Below are 17423 nucleotides of genomic sequence, written 5' to 3'. Positions count from 1 at the left end.
GCATATCCATATGATAAACTTACAGAGCAATTAGGAATTTAGGGTTGTCGATGATTCAAGGAAATGCTTAGAACAATGTTTAAAGGAAGATGAATTGGAATGGTTTATATACATTATGAGCTCAAATATGTAAAATAAGATGTATAGAAAAAATGAAAAATATTACCTTCTAAGTAAAGAAATTGAATTTTTCTATCTTTACTCAGATTTTTTCTACAATAAATGTTACTTTTAAAATCAGAAATTTTTTAAATGGTGAAATGAATTTATCATCTTACAATAATATATACAGCCTGCAAGCCTAAGGGATTTTATAAATTCTATTAAAAATATGTACGTTCTAATGAAATTATGACTTTGTTCACAATAGGTTAGTGGTGGTATGTATAAATCAAAATCTCATTTTATAATTTACCAAGACTTTTAAAGAGGATTTAGTATTATTTTTGACCAGCACAAGGCATTGCACACTTTAAGTGCAACTGAATTTTACAATTCAATTAACATTTTAATTCCAAATTATAAAAATATTTTGTAATAAAATATACACTGAAATATAAACTTTATACTAAAAATATTTTATAATACTTTTCAAATGCCAGCTAATATTTTGAAGGAAGCAGCTTAAAATCATGCTAGGTAAGTGAGAGAAACAACACTGAGATTTTTATTTTTTGAAATAAAAGTTGGTTATAAAAATAAAAAGCCCACCAAGCTGATTACAACCAGACAAGAAAAACGTAAGGCTTATGTCTAAAAAAATTTTCAAAAGTCTCAATCTAAGAATTCTCAGTAACAAAGGAGACCAAAGTTAAAATCTGCCAATAGCAACAGTCATAGCTAAAGATATATTTAAATGTTCATATTAATATTTCAAATTTGGTTTATTAATGTTGGACCTAAGGTCACGTTGAAGTAAATGTTACTGCTGCTAACTATGCATATGTCTTCCTCTCCCCGATGCCTTAGCTGTTTATACTTCTCATTAGCCGTCTTCCTATTCTTTCTTTTGGAGCTCTATTTCCTGGGCCTCTTACTACCTAGTTCAGAATTTCTTCTTGTCTGGCTAGAAACAGATGGGGTCTTGAAAGCTGACATTCTTCTTAAAGAACAGGAACAACTATACAGGCTCTTCACTCCCTCCCCACCCATCTGTCCCTTCTAAGGAGAATGTACCCAGGCAGGCTCCTGGGTGGTACAATTTATGCACAGGTATAATTCTGTATATTTGTATAGCACTCTATTTTATGTGATACTTTCACATACATCATTCCACTTTAATCTTGTGCCTGGTTTTATTATCTCCAGTTTATGGACAAAAAAACTAAAATTCAGAGAGGTTAGATGATTTGCCCTCAGTCTAGACTCCAAAGCCAGCCAATGATAGGAGCAGGACAAGAACCTAGGTCTCCTAATTCCTAGCTAGGAGCTATTTATCACTGTACAAAATTGCTGATATAAATGGTTATAGTGGACAGTTTTTTTTTTCTCCCTGAATGAGAAATTATATGAATTGTCACAGGTAGAATACTTTAGGGCATTGCTATGGACTGAATGTTTATGCCCTCCTCCAACCCCAATTCATATGGTGAAGCCTAAATCCTAACTGTAATGGTATTTGGAGGTAGGGCCTTTGGGAAGTATGAGGGTCATGAGGGTGGAGCCCACATGAATGGGTTCAGTGCCCTCATAAGGTACATGAGAAAGATGATCTCTTCTTCTGCCATATGAGGATACATCAAGAAAGTGTCTATGGACCAAAAAGAGGGTCCTCACCAGACTACTGCCTTGATGTTTGGTCTTCCCAGCTTCCAGAACTCTGAGAAATAGATGTTTGTTGTTTCAGACATCCAATCTATGGCATTTTGTTTTAGCAGCCCCAGTGGAGACAACACTCTACCTGGACATTTTATTTGCTGTAGTGTTCTTACGAGTTGCAAGCCTGGTCCACTTTTTACTTCACAACTAATGTGGAAGAGAACACATCTGATTCCAAGGAGAGGAGACTCATCTCTTGTCCTCAATAACAAATGAGGAATCTGAAGAGCTTGTTTTAAACAATTTTGGTGGTCTTACAACCCACTAGCATAGAATCTCCAGTGTACTTCTTTCTATTCACCATGCCACCTACTTCTACTGCAGACATGAAATTAATCAATATCACGTAGAAATCCATTGGCTTGGGAGGACAGAACAATCTTATTCATAGAAACATGATGTTACTTTATTAGTAAACAAATTCAGTATAAATATGCATCTGTGACTTTTAGTGTGGTGTGACCTATCAATTTCCACTGAATTTCAAGCCTTTCTATTCCTGAATTGTTTGAGGTTTTATTAGTAAATGTTTCCCATTTCTCTTCACTAAATAGGACTAAAAGTTCTAGGTCTTATAAAGTACATTTGTCTTTATAAGCAACTGTTAAACTTTTCCTAAGTGATTGTGCCCATGTTATATTCTCACCAGCAATGAGAATTTCAATTGCTCTATATCCTCTCCAACACTTGGCATTGCCAGTCCTTTCAATTTTAGCCAGTCTGGTGACTATATAGTGATAAGACAAAGAAAGGAAATAAAGAGGCCGGATGCAGTGGCTCACGCTGGCAATCCCAGCATTTTGGGAGGCCAAGGCAGGTGGATCACAAGGTCAGGAGTTCAAGACCAGCCTGGCCGAGACGGTGAAACCCCATCTCTAGTAAAAATACAAAAATTAGCCGGGCGTGGTGGTGGGTGCCTGTAATCCCAGCTACTCCGGAGGCTGAGGCAGGAGAATCGCATGAACCTGGAAGACGGAGGTTGCAGTGAGCTGAGATCACACCATTGCACTCCAGCCTGGGCATCAGAGCAAGACTCTGCCTCAAAAAAAATAAAAAAAAGAAAAAAAGAAAAAAGAAACAGCAGAAATCAATGAATTAGAAAAGAAAGACTATAGAGAAAACAATGAAACTAAAATCTAGTTTTTTTGAAAATATCTTTAAAATTGATAAACCCCTAACAAAACTGAGCAAGAAAAAATACAAATATTAGGAATGAAAAAGAGGACATCACCATGGATCCTATAGACCTTAAATTAGGAAAACCTTATACTAATAATTTCAACAAAATGGACAAGTTCTTCCTTGAAAGACACAAACTATGAGTTGACATCTACCTAATGAGGAAATTGAATTTGTAGTTAAAAATCTCTCAGGCCCAAATGGCTGCATTGATAAATTCAGACATATAAGGGGAAAAAGCCACCAATTCCACATAAATTCTTTAAGACAGCAGACAGAACAGTTCTCAAATAATTTTATGAAGCCAATATTGCCCTAATTCCTGACAAAAATATTACAAGAGAAATTATAGACAGATTCCTCATGGGCATATATGTAAAATTTGTTTATAATTTTTATTTGCTTGAAGTATTGGTAAATCAAATCTAGCAATATATACTGAGAATAATATATCAAAACCAACAGGGATTTATCTTCTGAATTCATGAGTGGTTCAACATTTGAAAATCTACCATATTAACAGAATAAAGGAGCAAAACCATATAATCATATCCATAGTTGGAGAAAGAGCACCTGACAGTGCATCATTGATTCTATTCTCAGCAAAGGAAAGTTTTTCAACTTCATTAAGGGGCATTGACAAAAAACCTACAGCTAACTTTATCCTTAATGGCAAAAGATCGAGTGGTTTCCCTGTCAGATGGGAAACAAGGCAAGAATATGTGTTCTTACTGCCCCTATTCAGCATTGCATTCCAGGTCTTAGCCAGTACCTTAAGGCAAGAGGAAGAAAAGGGCGGTGGGGAGAGTAAAACGGTTTATCCAGTGAACAACTGTGTCCGCTAAAAATACTAAGCAATTGCCGGGTGAGGTGGCTCACGCCTGTAATCCCAGCACTTTGGGAGGCCGAGGCGGGTGGATCAAGAGGTCAGGAGATCGAGACCATCCTGGCTAACACAGTGAAACCCCGTCTCTACTAAAAATACAAAAAAATTGGCCCAGCGTGGTGGCAGGCACCTGTAGTCCCAGCTACTTGGGAGGCTGAGGCAGGAGAATGGCGTGAACCGGGGAGGCGGAGCTTGCAGTGAGCCGAGTTTGCGCCACTGCACTCCAGAGCCTGGGCGACAGAGCGAGACTCCGTCTCAAAAAAAAAAAAAAAAAAAAAAATACTAAGCAACCTTAACAAATAGCCAGTAGAATAAGTGAATTTAGCAAGGCTTCAGGATACAATATTAACTTATAAAATTCATATTTCATAAAGAAATATGCCAGCCCTGAACAATTATCTTTATTATTTCACCAATTTTACATGAAAGTTGACATTGTATTACTTACCAATAGTGAGATAAAACCATTTTTCATATATTTATTGGCCACTTGTATTCTTTTATAAATTGCCTATTTATATCTTTTGCTTATTCTTAATTTCCTACATCTTATGATTATCTCTCACTCATTTCTAATAATTTGTTGTATAAAGTCACAGCTTTCACCAAATACTAGACCAGACAGCTGTCATGAGGACCAGCTTCTATATTTGGAAGGCTATTTCCCTCCACTCACACATACTCAGCCTCATTACCACCTCATATACCTCCCTGCCTTCTTCCTCCAAACTCTCACCAGTCTCCCAGTGAGGAGGGCCAACAAAAGGGATTATGATGATGATTCGTGCAGACAGACTATCTGGCCTTTCTCCTTGGAGGGACTGATTGGGAATTAGTCACACTGCTCTGTGAAATGGGGTTTGAGAGGCATAAAGTTGGGTATCACTTTATTAGCTCCCAGTACCAGGGCCTCTAGAATTATCTGAAGATCATTGCCATTAATCTAAGTCAGATGGCATTTGACTATTTCCTGACTTCAGTGGCCACTCACAGCTTCAGCAGGCAGTAAAGGGCTGTGAAATGTCATTGACAGTAGCTGCAGTGTCACTATGGGCAGTGGCAAATCAAGGCAACACAGCTTAGGAGACTATACGTTACCAATGATTTTTTCACCAGTTCACTTTGAAGTGTGATATCAGAAAAGAACAGTAACATTTCTCCCAAACAGCCAGTTATCCCAGAATCATTTATTCAATGATTTGAAAAACTTTTTTTTTTTTTTTTCAGACGGAGTCTCCCTGTCGCCCAGGCTGGAGTGCAGTGGCGCGATCTCGGCTCACTGCAGGCTCCGCCCCCCGGGGTTCACGCCATTCTCCTGCCTCAGCCTCCACAGTAGCTGGGACTACAGGCGCCCGCTACCTCGCCCGGCTAATTTTTTGTATTTTTAGTAGAGACGGGGTTTCACTGTGTTAGCCAGGATGGTCTCGATCTCCTGACCTCGTGATCCACCCGCCTCGGCCTCCCAAAGTGCTGGGATTACAGGCGTGAGCCACCGCGCCCGGCCGAAAAACATTTTAAACTACTTGGTATCAACTTTGGACTCTTAAGCAAGACTCAGAAGACAATAATAGCTAGGATATGTCATCAGAGTTGAAAGGAAATATTAACTTAAAGCAGAACTGCAAATACTAAAATTGCCAGAATTTTAATGAGGTCTTAGAGGGCCAATAAGCTACCTTTCACTTAAAATATCCTGAGCACTGGGTAAGTGTGGAGAAGGTCATCATAAATGAGACTCTTTCCTCTCTTCCAAGTACTCAGAGGGCAGAGAGGAGACCTCCCCAACTCCTCTCTGGAGCTGACCTGGCTTGGGGAGACCTGAGCTGTAATTTCCTGTTCACCTCCTCATGCTACTACTGCTCCCTCTGGGCCTCTAGTCTTAGCAGGTTGGATTCACACTTCTTTTGCTTTAGATGTAAACAGAACACTAGGAAAGAAGATTAATTCAAACAGTTTCAAAAGCACTCGATTCAAAACTTCTTCCTATTTGGATCTGTAAAGTAAGAATTTTTATATCTTTTTGAATAGCTGAAGCATAGGGTCTTCTTTTGTTTTCATGTGAAAATGATTCAGACTTAGTCATTAAGACAAAGATGTTATTACTTACCATAAGTCTTATTTGCCTGTCCAGGCATCCATTAAAAGGTTGGAGAGTCCAGGCGCGGTTGCTCACCCCTGTAATCCCAGGACTTTGGGAAGCCAAGGCAGGCAGATCACCTGAGGTCAGGAGTTCGAGACCAGCTTGGCAAACATGGTGAAACCCTGTCTCTACTAAAAATACAAAAAATTAGCTGGGTATAGTGGTGCATGCCTGTAATTCCAGCTACTTGGAGGCTGAGGCATGATAATTGCTTGAACCTGGGAGGCAGAGGCTGCAGTGAGCCAAGATCACACCACTGCACTCCAGACTGGGCGACAGAGCGAGACTGTCTCAAAACAAAACAAAACAAAAAACAAAAAAGCCAGCCAGGTGCAGGGGGTGCATGCCTGTAATCCCAGAACTTTGGGATGCTGCGGCAGGCAGATAACCTGAGGTCAGGAGTTCAAGACCAGCCTGGCCAACATGGTGAAAACCCCGTCTCTACTTGAAAAAAAAAAGAAATACAAAAATACAAAAATTAGATGGGTGTGGTGGTGGGTGCCTGTAATCCCAGCTACTCAGGAGGCTGGGGAAGGGAGAATTGCTTGAACCTAGGAGGTGGAGTTTGCAGTGAGCCAAGATCACGCCACTGCACTCTGGTCTGGGTGACAGAGTGAGACTCCATCTCAAAAAAAAAAAAAAAAAAAAAAAAGTTGGAGAGCCTTAGCTTAGTTACTAGATGATTTGAAGGTATGTTTTAAGAAAAAGGTCTGCGGTCCCTAACTGTAACTCGTGAATCCAGCAGTAAAGGCTAGGTTTCTGTATGTGAATTTTCACATCTAGAAGCAGCAGCTGATTGACAGTTGATTGTTCCCCACCATGATCACATAGGTTTTGGTTTGAGCATTGGTCATCTGTTTGTATTTCTTTTTCTTTTTTTTTTTTTTTTGAGACGGAGTCTCGCTCTGTCGCCCAGGCCGGAGCAGTGGCGCGATCTCAGTTTACCGCAAGCTCCGCCTCCCGGGTTCATGCCATTCTCCTGCCTCAGCCTCCCAAGTAGCTGGGACTACAGGCGTGTTTGTATCTTATTTCTAATACGCTGATAATAAAGAAAATGATTGAAAATATAGGTTTTCTGATCAAGTCACCAGCTCCTATATTAAGTTCAAATTTTTATTCTAGTCTTGAAGCTTTCAGATAGCCAACACAATCCAATGACATTTTAAAGTCACCAACATTTCAAACTTATGTATTAAAAAATATAGACACTGGGCCGGGTGCGGCAGCTCACGCCTATAATCCCACCACTTTGCGAAGCCGAGGGGTGTGGATCACCTGAGGTTTGGAGTTTGAGACCAGCCTGACAAACACGGAGAAACCCTGTTTCTATTAAAAATACAAAATTAGCCGGGCATGGTGGCACATGCCTGCAATCCCAGCTACTTGGGAGGCTGAGGCAGGAGAATTGCTTGAACCCGGGAGGCAGAGGTTGCGGTGAGCCGAGATTGCGCCATTGTACTCCAGCCTGGGCAACAAGAGTGAAACTCCGTCTCAAAAATAAATAAATAAATAAATAAATAAATAAATAAATAAATAAATGTGTGTGTATATATATATAAAACATATATAATATATATTTAATATATATTTAAATATATATAGACACCACACTCTTATGGACAATTGTGAAAACTTGACATGTCCAAGTAAATCCAATCAATTAATTAGCAAGTCCCTGGATTATTCAGAGTTCGTCAAGGGAAATGTCATCAGTGTGGGTGCCTAAGAAAAGTCAGAAATGTCAGAATTAAAACTGGAAGTAGGCCGGGGGCGGTGGCTCACGCCTGTAATCCCAGCACTTTGGGGGGCCGAGGCGGATGGATCACGAGGTCAGGAGATCGAGACCATCCTGGCTAACACGGTGAAACCCCGTCTCTACTAAAAATACAGAAGAATTAGCTGGGCGTGGTGGCAAGCACCTGCAGTCCCATCTACTCTGGAGGCTGAGGCAGGAGAATGGCATGAACCCGGGAGGCAGAGCTTGCAGTGAGCCGAGACTGCACCACTGCACTGCAGCCTGGGCGTCAGAGAAACACTCTTCCAAAAAAAAAAAAAAAAAAAAAAAAAAACACGCACACACACCTGGAAGTAAAGAAAATATTAAGGCTGGGCACGGTAGCTCATGCCTGTCATCCCAGCACTTTGGGAGGCCGAGACAGGAGAACCACTTGAGGCCAGGGGTTCAAGACCAGACTGAGCAACATAGCAAGACCTTGTCTCTACTAAATATAAAAAAGTTTTGCTGGGTATGGTGGTGCGTGCCTCTGGTCCCAGCTACTTGAGAGGCTGAGGTAGGAGGATCACTTGCCAGAGGTCAAAGCTGCAGTGAGCTAGAATCATGCCACTTCATTGCAGCCTGGGCAGCAGAGACCCCACCTCTACAAAAAAAAAAAAAAAAAAAAAAAAAAAAAAAAAAAAAAAAAAAAAAAAAATTAGCTGGGTGTGGGTGGTACATAGTGGTAGTCCTAGCTACTCAGCAGGCTGAGGTGGGAGAACCGCTTGAGTCTGGGGAGGTCAAGGCTGCAGTGAGCTATGATTGCGCTGCTGCACTCCAGCCTGGGTAACAGTGAGATAACAACATGGTAATAGTGAGATCCTATCTCAAAAAAAAAAAAAAAAAAAAAAAGGAAAGAAAAGAGTATCAGGATACTATTTACCTCTAATTAACTGTGTGATCCTAGACATATCTGAACTTGTTGGGCCTGAGTTTTCAATGAAAAGTGTATTCCACTATCTAATCTCTAAGGCCACTTTTAGCTCCATCATGGTATAAAGATTACAAATGGCGACCAGGCACAGTGGCTCACGCCAGTAATCCCAGCGCTGTGGGAGGCCGAGGTGGGAGGATCACCTGAGGTCAGGAGTTTGAGACCAGCCTGTCCAACGTGGTGAAACCCTGTCTCTACTGAAAATACAAAACTTAGCTGGGCGTGGTGGCGGATGCCTGTAATCCCAGCTACTCGGGAGGCTGAGGCAGGAGAATCGCTTGAACCTGGGAAGTGGAGGTTGCAGTGAGCCGAGATTGCACCATTGCACCACAGCATGGGTGACAGAGCAAGACTCCATTTCAAAAAAAAAAAAAAAAAAAAAAAGATTACAAACTTACCCTTAAGGGTATTGCATTAGTTTTTTTTTTTTTAGTTATTTTTTGAAGAAAGTCAGATTCTCGAATACTGTCATTTACAATCACACCAAACAGGACAGAAGGCCATTCAAGTCCCTGTAGAATTCCTTTTTGGTTGGGCACAGAGGGGAAGGCTAGGAATGTGTCCCAGCATCTTAGATGATTTGCATGATTTTAAAAAGTGAAATAAGATTCATAAATTTGAGCAAATTTTTAAAGTGGCAGTAATCCTTACATTTTGATTCAGTTGATTTTCAGATCCCCTTCACATATACATATTTTACAGTTGCAATTATTTAACATTAAATGTTATACAATTGTATATATTGTCTAACTACATATCATTGTTACAATTTTGTGAAAATGTTATACAATTGTATATATTGTCAAACTATTCATTGTTACAATTTTGTCAAAATGTTATACAATTGTATATATTGTCTAACTACATATTCATTGCTACAATTTTGTCAAAATGTTATAGGATTGTATATATTGTCTAACTACATATCGTTACAATTTTGTCCTTGTTTGTTGAGGCAGGATCACTCTGTGGCCCAGGCTGGAGTATAGTGTGGTTTGATCATAGCTCACTGCAGCCTTGAATGCCTGGGCTGGAGTAACCCTCCCACCTCAGTCTCTGGAGTAGCTGAGACTACAGGCATATGTCACCACGTCTGGCTCATTTTTTATTTTTTATTTTGTAGAAATAGGATTTTGCTATATTGCTCAGGCTAGTCTTAAACTCCTGCCCACATGCGATCCTCTTGCCTTGTCCTCCCAAAGTGGTGGAATTATAGGTGTGAGCCACTGTGCCTGGCCTCATTGTTCCAATTTTAATGATGACATAGGACACTTATCATGATGTATCATGACAATTAGACTACTCCCCAGATATTAGATATGTCAGTTGCCCTCTAACAAAAAGTGCTTTAATAAATAATTTTGTATATATGTCTACTTTAATAGGAGTGGAATTATTTGGTCAAAAGAAATGAATCTTTATGGCTGTTCCCACATATGACCATTTTGGTCCTTTTAAAGTATACAAACCATTTTACAATGTTAACAGCAAAGAAGGCATTGTTTAGAAAAATGATATCATTGGGCCAGGTGTGGTGGCTCACCCCTGTAATCCCAGCACTTTGGGAGGCCGAGGTGAGAGGATTGCTTGAGCCCAGGAGTTTGAGATGAGCCTGGACAACATAGTGAGACTCCATCTCCACAAAAAATTTAAAAATTGGCTTGGCATGGTGGCATGTGGCTGTAGTCCCAGCTATTCAGGAGTCTGAGGCAGGAGGGTCTCTTGAGCCCAGGAGTTTGAGGTTACAATGAGCCATGATCATGCCACTGCACTCTAGCCTGGGTTACAGAGTGAGATTCTGTCTCTTATTAAAAAAAAGAAAACAACAACAACAAAAAAACGATGTCATTGGGAATTACTTTTAAAAAATAGAGTTCCTAGTTTACTTTTCACTACCATTTACAAGAATGCACATTTCTACATTTTAATTTAGTTTCTTCTTCTGGAAAATGTTTTGTCAATATTTCTGTTGAAGATTGGTATTTTTAAAATATCACAGACTCTTGAAGAAGTGTCATATTTCTGTTGTTTTATTCTTACTTTATACTGTGTAGAGACATAATTTCTTATTTTTCTTTACGATTTCTATTTAAAAATCAAGTTAATTTTTCTAGTCTATTTTGATTTTTCCGTAATTTTAGATTTTATAATTTAACTTTCCCACCTTATTTAACCTTAATTTATATATTTATACCTATATCATTTTACAAAGAATTTAAGAAGGTATTTAGCATTTTATATAAAATGAAAAAACACACATAATCATGGTCTGAAATATAAGCATATTAAACATAATGCTTGGTTTGAGCTTAGATTTGATGCTGGGCTGTCTGGTTGCTGGTGCAAAAATTAAAAAAACACAGATTGTCAATTATCAGTGATTTTAAAGTTTTTGCAGAACTTTTTTTTTCTACCCAATAAGGCAGCACACGACTAGATGAACAAGAGAGATGCCTGCCCTCTCCCCCACCCCCTTTCAGTGAGCACTGAAATGTCTCAGGTGGACCCAGACTTCAGAAAACAGTCCGAAAAAGGAGTTAAATCATCTCATCATTAGAAGGGAGAGAAATATTCTCAGTTTCCCAGAAGAAAAAAAAGTTAAAAGCCTTTCTAGCTCTAATTTGTAACAAAACAAAACAAAAATAAAAATAAAAACACTCCACATGAAACATTTAGGGCATTTAGCAGTGAGCTGTTTTTACACACAGCTATTTCTTAGAGCAAACTTTCATAACCTTTGAAAGCCCAGTGTCAATGTGCAACTCAGTAAAAGTGCTTCTGAACTTGTTTAAGGGTGTTGTTTTTGATGGCTTAACTGGTCTATCAGTAGCATTTAATATTTCTAGAGGTCTAAAAATACATTTTAAAATTCTGTAGAAATGGATGTTTTCCTCAGAAAAACATAATAGTCACTCAATAAAACCCCCAAAAGGCAAAAGTCATGGGCTAAATTGAGAGTTCAAGACATTCCTTCTAAATATCTTTATTTTTGGTCCTGACTTTTATGGGAAATTTCTGTCAGACTTTCAAGTAACAGTTAAGTCCTATGGTATGTAAATTGTTTCAGAGCATAAACTATAAAAAAGTTCCTAATTCACTTCGCAAAGCTATTAACCCTAATACCAAAATTTAAGACTGCAAAGGCCTTCTAATTGTTCTTTGCTTTTCTGTCTCCACTTCTAATCTAAGCACTGGCACTAGAGTGCTTTTAAGGTGCCTATCTTATCACATTACCAGAAAGGGGTACTTCTCAACCCCTTGAAAGACTGGCAGGAGAAAATGACAGCCCTATCCGTTGGAAGTGGCAGAAGACAGCATCAGGACTGGCAGAGAAGCTGGAAATAACCTAGAAAAATCCTGGAAGAAAGAGATCTGCAGAAGGAATAGAACCCCAAATCTGACTATAAACTCCACTGTAATCCCTAGCTAACTGCATATGAAGGATAGTGGGACATGGACACCCTATAGGGGCCATTGAAAAAGCAGACAAACCAGCAAAAAGTCAATCCTTGAAAGATAAAGTTGTGCTAAGATTAATAGCTGCTTTATATTTACGTATGTATGTATGTATGTATGTATGCATGTATTTTGAGTACATTCCCTAACCTCAGAAGTAGGTATCAGAGTAAAGAGTTTTGGATTGGCCAGGCACGGTGGCTCACTCCTGTAATCCCAGCACTTTGGGAGGCCGAGGCAGGTGGATCACTTGAGGTCAGGAGTTCGAGACCATCGTGGCCAACATGGTGAAACCCTGTCTCTAATAAAAATACAAAAATTAGCCAGGCGTGGTGGCACGCGCCTGTAGCCCCAGCTACTCTGGCAGCTGAGGCAGGAGAATCGCTTGAACCCGGGAGATGGAGGCTGCAGTGAGCTGAGATCGCGCCACTGCATTCCAGCCTGGGCAACAAAAGTGAAACTCCATCTCAAATAAAGCAAAACAGTTTTGGATTGATAGAGCAGCTGGAGAAATAGGGGAACCTCAGGGTGGGTATATCCAAAAATCTCAGTATAAGCTCTCCAGTTCCTTGGCTGACTGCTAAGCTCCATGGGCACAAAAGGAGGCCAGGCTAGAAAAGCAGCAACTGGAAGTTATAAAAACTGAGCAAAGAGATCAGCTGCTGCATACTGCTGGAAGATAGAATTTGAAGTTTGAGTACAGGAATGTTTACTGCCAGCTAGAATACAAAAAACCAGTAATACTCAGAAGAATAAAGCAGAAACTAGAGTTGGTAATAAACTATCCACAACGTTAAGTTTGCGGCCAAAAATTACCAGACATGTAACGAAACATGAAAGTGTGACCCATATTCAAAAAAAAAAAAAGTCAGGCTGTAATAATTTACTCTAACTAGAGCCAGGTGTTGGATTTATTAAATACTTCAAACCAGCAATTACAAATGTGCTCAGATAAATTAAGGAAAACATGGTCTCAATTAGCCAACATAAGGAATCTTGAGAAACTGAAATTATAAAAAAGACAAATGAAAATTCTAGAGCTAAAAAATGTTATAGAATTTAGAAGATAAGCACAAGACTAGAAATAGAAGAATCAGTGAACTTAAGGATACATCAGTAGAAATGATCTAATCTGAAGATCCATTAAAAAAAGAAAGAAACTTGAACATGTCCTCAAAGACTTATGGGATAATACCAAGCTTTTCAACATATGTTTAGTTGGGGTCCTACAAAGAAAGGAGAGAATGAAGTATTAAAAAAGTATTTAACAAAACAATGGTTAATAATACTCCAATTTTGGTGAAAACATTAACCTCTAGAAATTCAGTGATCCCCAAGGGGGGAAAAACCAGTTAAGATGCATCGTTACCAAACTACTGACAAGCAGAAATAACTCTATGAAGGGATCATTTTACTGTATATGTATTATACTTAAGTTAAAATATTTCAAAGCAAACAAGGGAAGGGAATAAATATAGGATTAGAAAACAATGAAGTAGAAAAACAGAGTGAAGCATGTGAAAAAAAAAAAGCTAGGATTTTGAAAAGGCCAATAAAACTGAAATCTCTAGCTAGACTAATCAGAGGGGATAAAAATTAAAATTTTGAATAACAAGAGTGAAAGAGTAGGTCGGGCGCGGCAGCTCATACCTGTAATCTGAGCCCTTTGAGAGGGCAAAGTGGGCGGATCTTGTGAGGCCAGGAGTTCAAGACCAGCCTGGCCAACATGGCAAAAGCCCATCTCTACTAAAAATACAAAAAATTAGCTGGGTATGGTGGTGCGCACCTGTAATCCCAGCTACTTGGGAGGCCGAGGCAGGATAATTGCTTGAATCTGGGAGGCAGAAGTTGCAGTAAACCGAGATTGCACCACTGCACTCCAGCCTGAGAGACAGAGTGAGACTCCATCTCCGGGAAAAAAAAAAAAAAAAAGAAAAAGGATCAAAGAGTAAAAGAGTAGACATTATTAGAGATCCTAAGACACTGAAGAATGGCAGAGATTATAAACAACTTTATGGCAATAAAGTTGACAATTTAATTGAAATAAATGACTTCAAAGATAAATTACAAAAACTCAGGAAATAAAACCTGAATAGCCCGATATCTATTAACGAAATTGAATTTGTAATAAAAAATCTTCAAATAAAGTATAATCTATGCCTTCATTGGTGAATTCTGACATTAAGAAAAATATCATTTCTATATAAACTCTTCCAGAAAATAGAAGAATGAACACTTTCCAAATCATTTTATGTAGCCAGCATTACTCTGATACCCAAAACTAGACAAAGGCATTATAAGAAAAGCAAACCATAGACCAATATCCCCCCCGGAACATAGATGTCAAAAATCCTTAATAAAATATTAATGAATCAAATCCAGTTATACATACCGAGAATAAACCATGACCAGTGGTATTTAACCTGGGAATTCAAGGTTATTTTAACTTTGAAAAAGCAATGTAATCTACCATAAACAGAATAAAACACCTTATGATCATTTCAAAAGATACAGAAAAACTATTTGAAAACATGTTATAATACGTTCATGATTAAAAAAAATTCAGTAAACCAGGAATAGAAGAGAACTTCTTTAACCTGATAAAAAGATTTACAATAAAGAACCTTAGAGCTACTATACTTTGTATTGAAAAACAGAATGCTTTCTCCCTCAGACTGAGGGACAAGAATGTCCACTCTCACCATTTCTATTTAGCAGCATACTGTGAAGGTCCTAGCCATTGCAATTAGGCCATAAATAAAATGAATACAGATTGGAAAGAAAAGAGAAACTATTTACAGATGACATGATAGCATATTTAGAAAATCCTAGGGATCCTCCAAAAACAGCTATTAGGATTAGTGAGATTAGCTAAGTCTCAGGATTCAACATCAATATACAAAAAAATCGATTTTATTTCCATATACCAGCAAAGATTCCATTTACATTATTCAAAAATATGAAACAATAAATTTAACAAAATATGTATAAAGTCTGTAGAGGAAATACTGTAATATATTGTGGAGAAAATTAAAGATGACCTAAGAGATATTTCATGTTCATGGTATAGAAAACTCTATATTAAGATGTCAAATATCTTTAAGTTGACCTATAGGTTTAATGGGAACTCTATATCCCAATTTTTGGAGGAATTGACGAGCTCATTCTAAAATCTATATAAAACACAAAGGACCTAGAATAAGCAAAAGAACTTAGAATAAACAAAGCTAGAAGATTTATGCTACCTGTTTTAAGGACTACAGTATAGATCAAACAAGATTGTTTTGGGTCTTCTATGTCTTTGGAATTTCCAAATTAAAAAGACATACATTGAGTATGTAAAGTGACTAGAAATCTCATACACTGCTGGTGGATATACAAAATGGTACAACAGTGTGGATATTTCTTACACAGATAAACACATACTTACCATGTGATTTAGCAATTGTCCTCTTAGGTATTTACTCAAGAGAAATGAAAATATGTTCACTGAGACTTATACTCAAATGTTCACAGCAGCTTTACTCATAATAGCAAAAGCTGAAAACAACCCAGATGTCCATTTATTGGTAAAGGGAGAAATTATGGTATATCCACACAACATAATATACTACCCAGCAATAAAATGAACCAACTACTGATATGTGCAACATAGGTGAATCTCAACATTATACTAAGTGAAAGAAGTCAAACAGCACTGTTCTATTTACATGAAATTCTTACATAGTTAAAACTAACATATTGAGATGGCAAGCTCAGGATAGGTTAGGTTGGGAGGAATTAACTGCAAATAATTTTCAGGGTAATAGAAGTGTTCTGTTGTCTTTATTGGGGTGGTGATTATATAGTAGCATCTACTTGTCAAAACCTATGTAACTGTAAAGTTGGTGCATTTTACGTTAATCATATCTCAAAGCTGATTTCAAAAACTTCAATGATTTCCTATAGTCATTAGGATAAATCCAGTGGCAAAAAGGTTCTATATCATCTAACCCCTACTTACCTCTCTGGCTTTATCTTGTACTGTCTTTGCCTCACTCTATGCCCGCCATGTTGGGCTTCTCATCCATTAGAACACATACGCTGTCTTCAGCTCTTGACTTTTACAACTACTCTTTCCTCAGATGCTCTTTCTTTCCCCAACTCTTATTCATCCTTCATTTTTTCCTCAAGAAAACCATCCCACAAATCTTGGACTAGGATAAGACCCTTGGTATATACTCTAACAGCACTACTTTTTCGCTATACTTTTCATATTAGCAATTATTTACCTTATCATTGATAATCATGTATAAGGTATGTTTCCACCCTCGAGATCAGAAATTCTATGAAACCCGGGTTATCTATTTTGTTCACCACTCTTCCCCCTGAGTCCCTGATATACAGGAAATCGTCAAATATTTGCTGATAAAGCAAGCAAATTCTAAAAATCTAAAAATTCTAAATAAAAGAGCGTATAGAATTTAGCAATATATTAATAATACATGTTTAAGTAGGGCTTATTGTAAAAAATAAGGTTTAGTATTTGGAAGTGTATTACTTTATGTAATTCATCAAATATATCAAATAAGATATATTATCTCCAACTACTGCTACTAGCTGTAGTTGACTGCTAGCAGCAGTCAACATTATTCTAGAAACATTAGACAATGCAATATGACCAGGAAAAAAAAAAGACAGTTATATTCAGATTCTGACCATCTATATGAAAAACCCAAGATGATTTGCTGAAAAATTTTAGTAAGCAAGTTCAGTAAGGTGGTCAGTTACAAAGTATATGAATACATATTATAAAAACAGTGTATCTAAAACAATGCAGTATTGGTGTAACAATAGATAGATCAATGGAATAGATTAGGGAGTATAGGAGGAGATAAAATTTTTGCAATATAAGAAATTTCTATGAAACTGACCTTTGGAGAAGCATAGATTATTTAAGTAATTGTATTAGGACATTGTGGGCAAATACTTTCCAATATAAAAGTATGAACTGAAATAATATCTAAATCTGTAATTCATCTAAAATTTAACAAATGAGACCATAAGAGTTCAGATGAAAATACACAAATGCCACTGTGTATACGTCTACATATAATTAATTAATCTGGGAGTCAAGGAAGACTTTCTAAGCTGGATCTTAACTGCAAAATAATAAAGGAAAAGGCTAACATGTTTGACTACAAAATTTATACTTTATATTGTAAACAAAATAAAAAATTAAAATATTAAATGAACA

General features: G+C 37.8%; 2 protein-coding genes across 5 annotated transcripts in view; one reads left to right on the top strand and one right to left on the bottom strand.

The window, feature by feature from the left end:
• The window catches only part of PLEK (pleckstrin), a 145926-nt gene that overhangs the window by 46283 nt on the left and 82220 nt on the right, over positions 1-17423 (top strand). The gene's annotated exons all lie outside the window — the stretch shown is intronic.
• CNRIP1 (cannabinoid receptor interacting protein 1) overlaps positions 1-17423 on the bottom strand; it is a 36096-nt gene that overhangs the window by 13706 nt on the left and 4967 nt on the right. The gene's annotated exons all lie outside the window — the stretch shown is intronic.

This window comes from Gorilla gorilla, chromosome 12 (assembly GCF_029281585.2).
Source record: "Gorilla gorilla gorilla isolate KB3781 chromosome 12, NHGRI_mGorGor1-v2.1_pri, whole genome shotgun sequence".
NCBI classification, from domain to species: domain Eukaryota; kingdom Metazoa; phylum Chordata; class Mammalia; order Primates; family Hominidae; genus Gorilla; species Gorilla gorilla.
The sequence above is the reverse complement of the archived record's forward strand: the minus strand, read 5'-3'. Positions and strand labels throughout refer to the sequence as shown.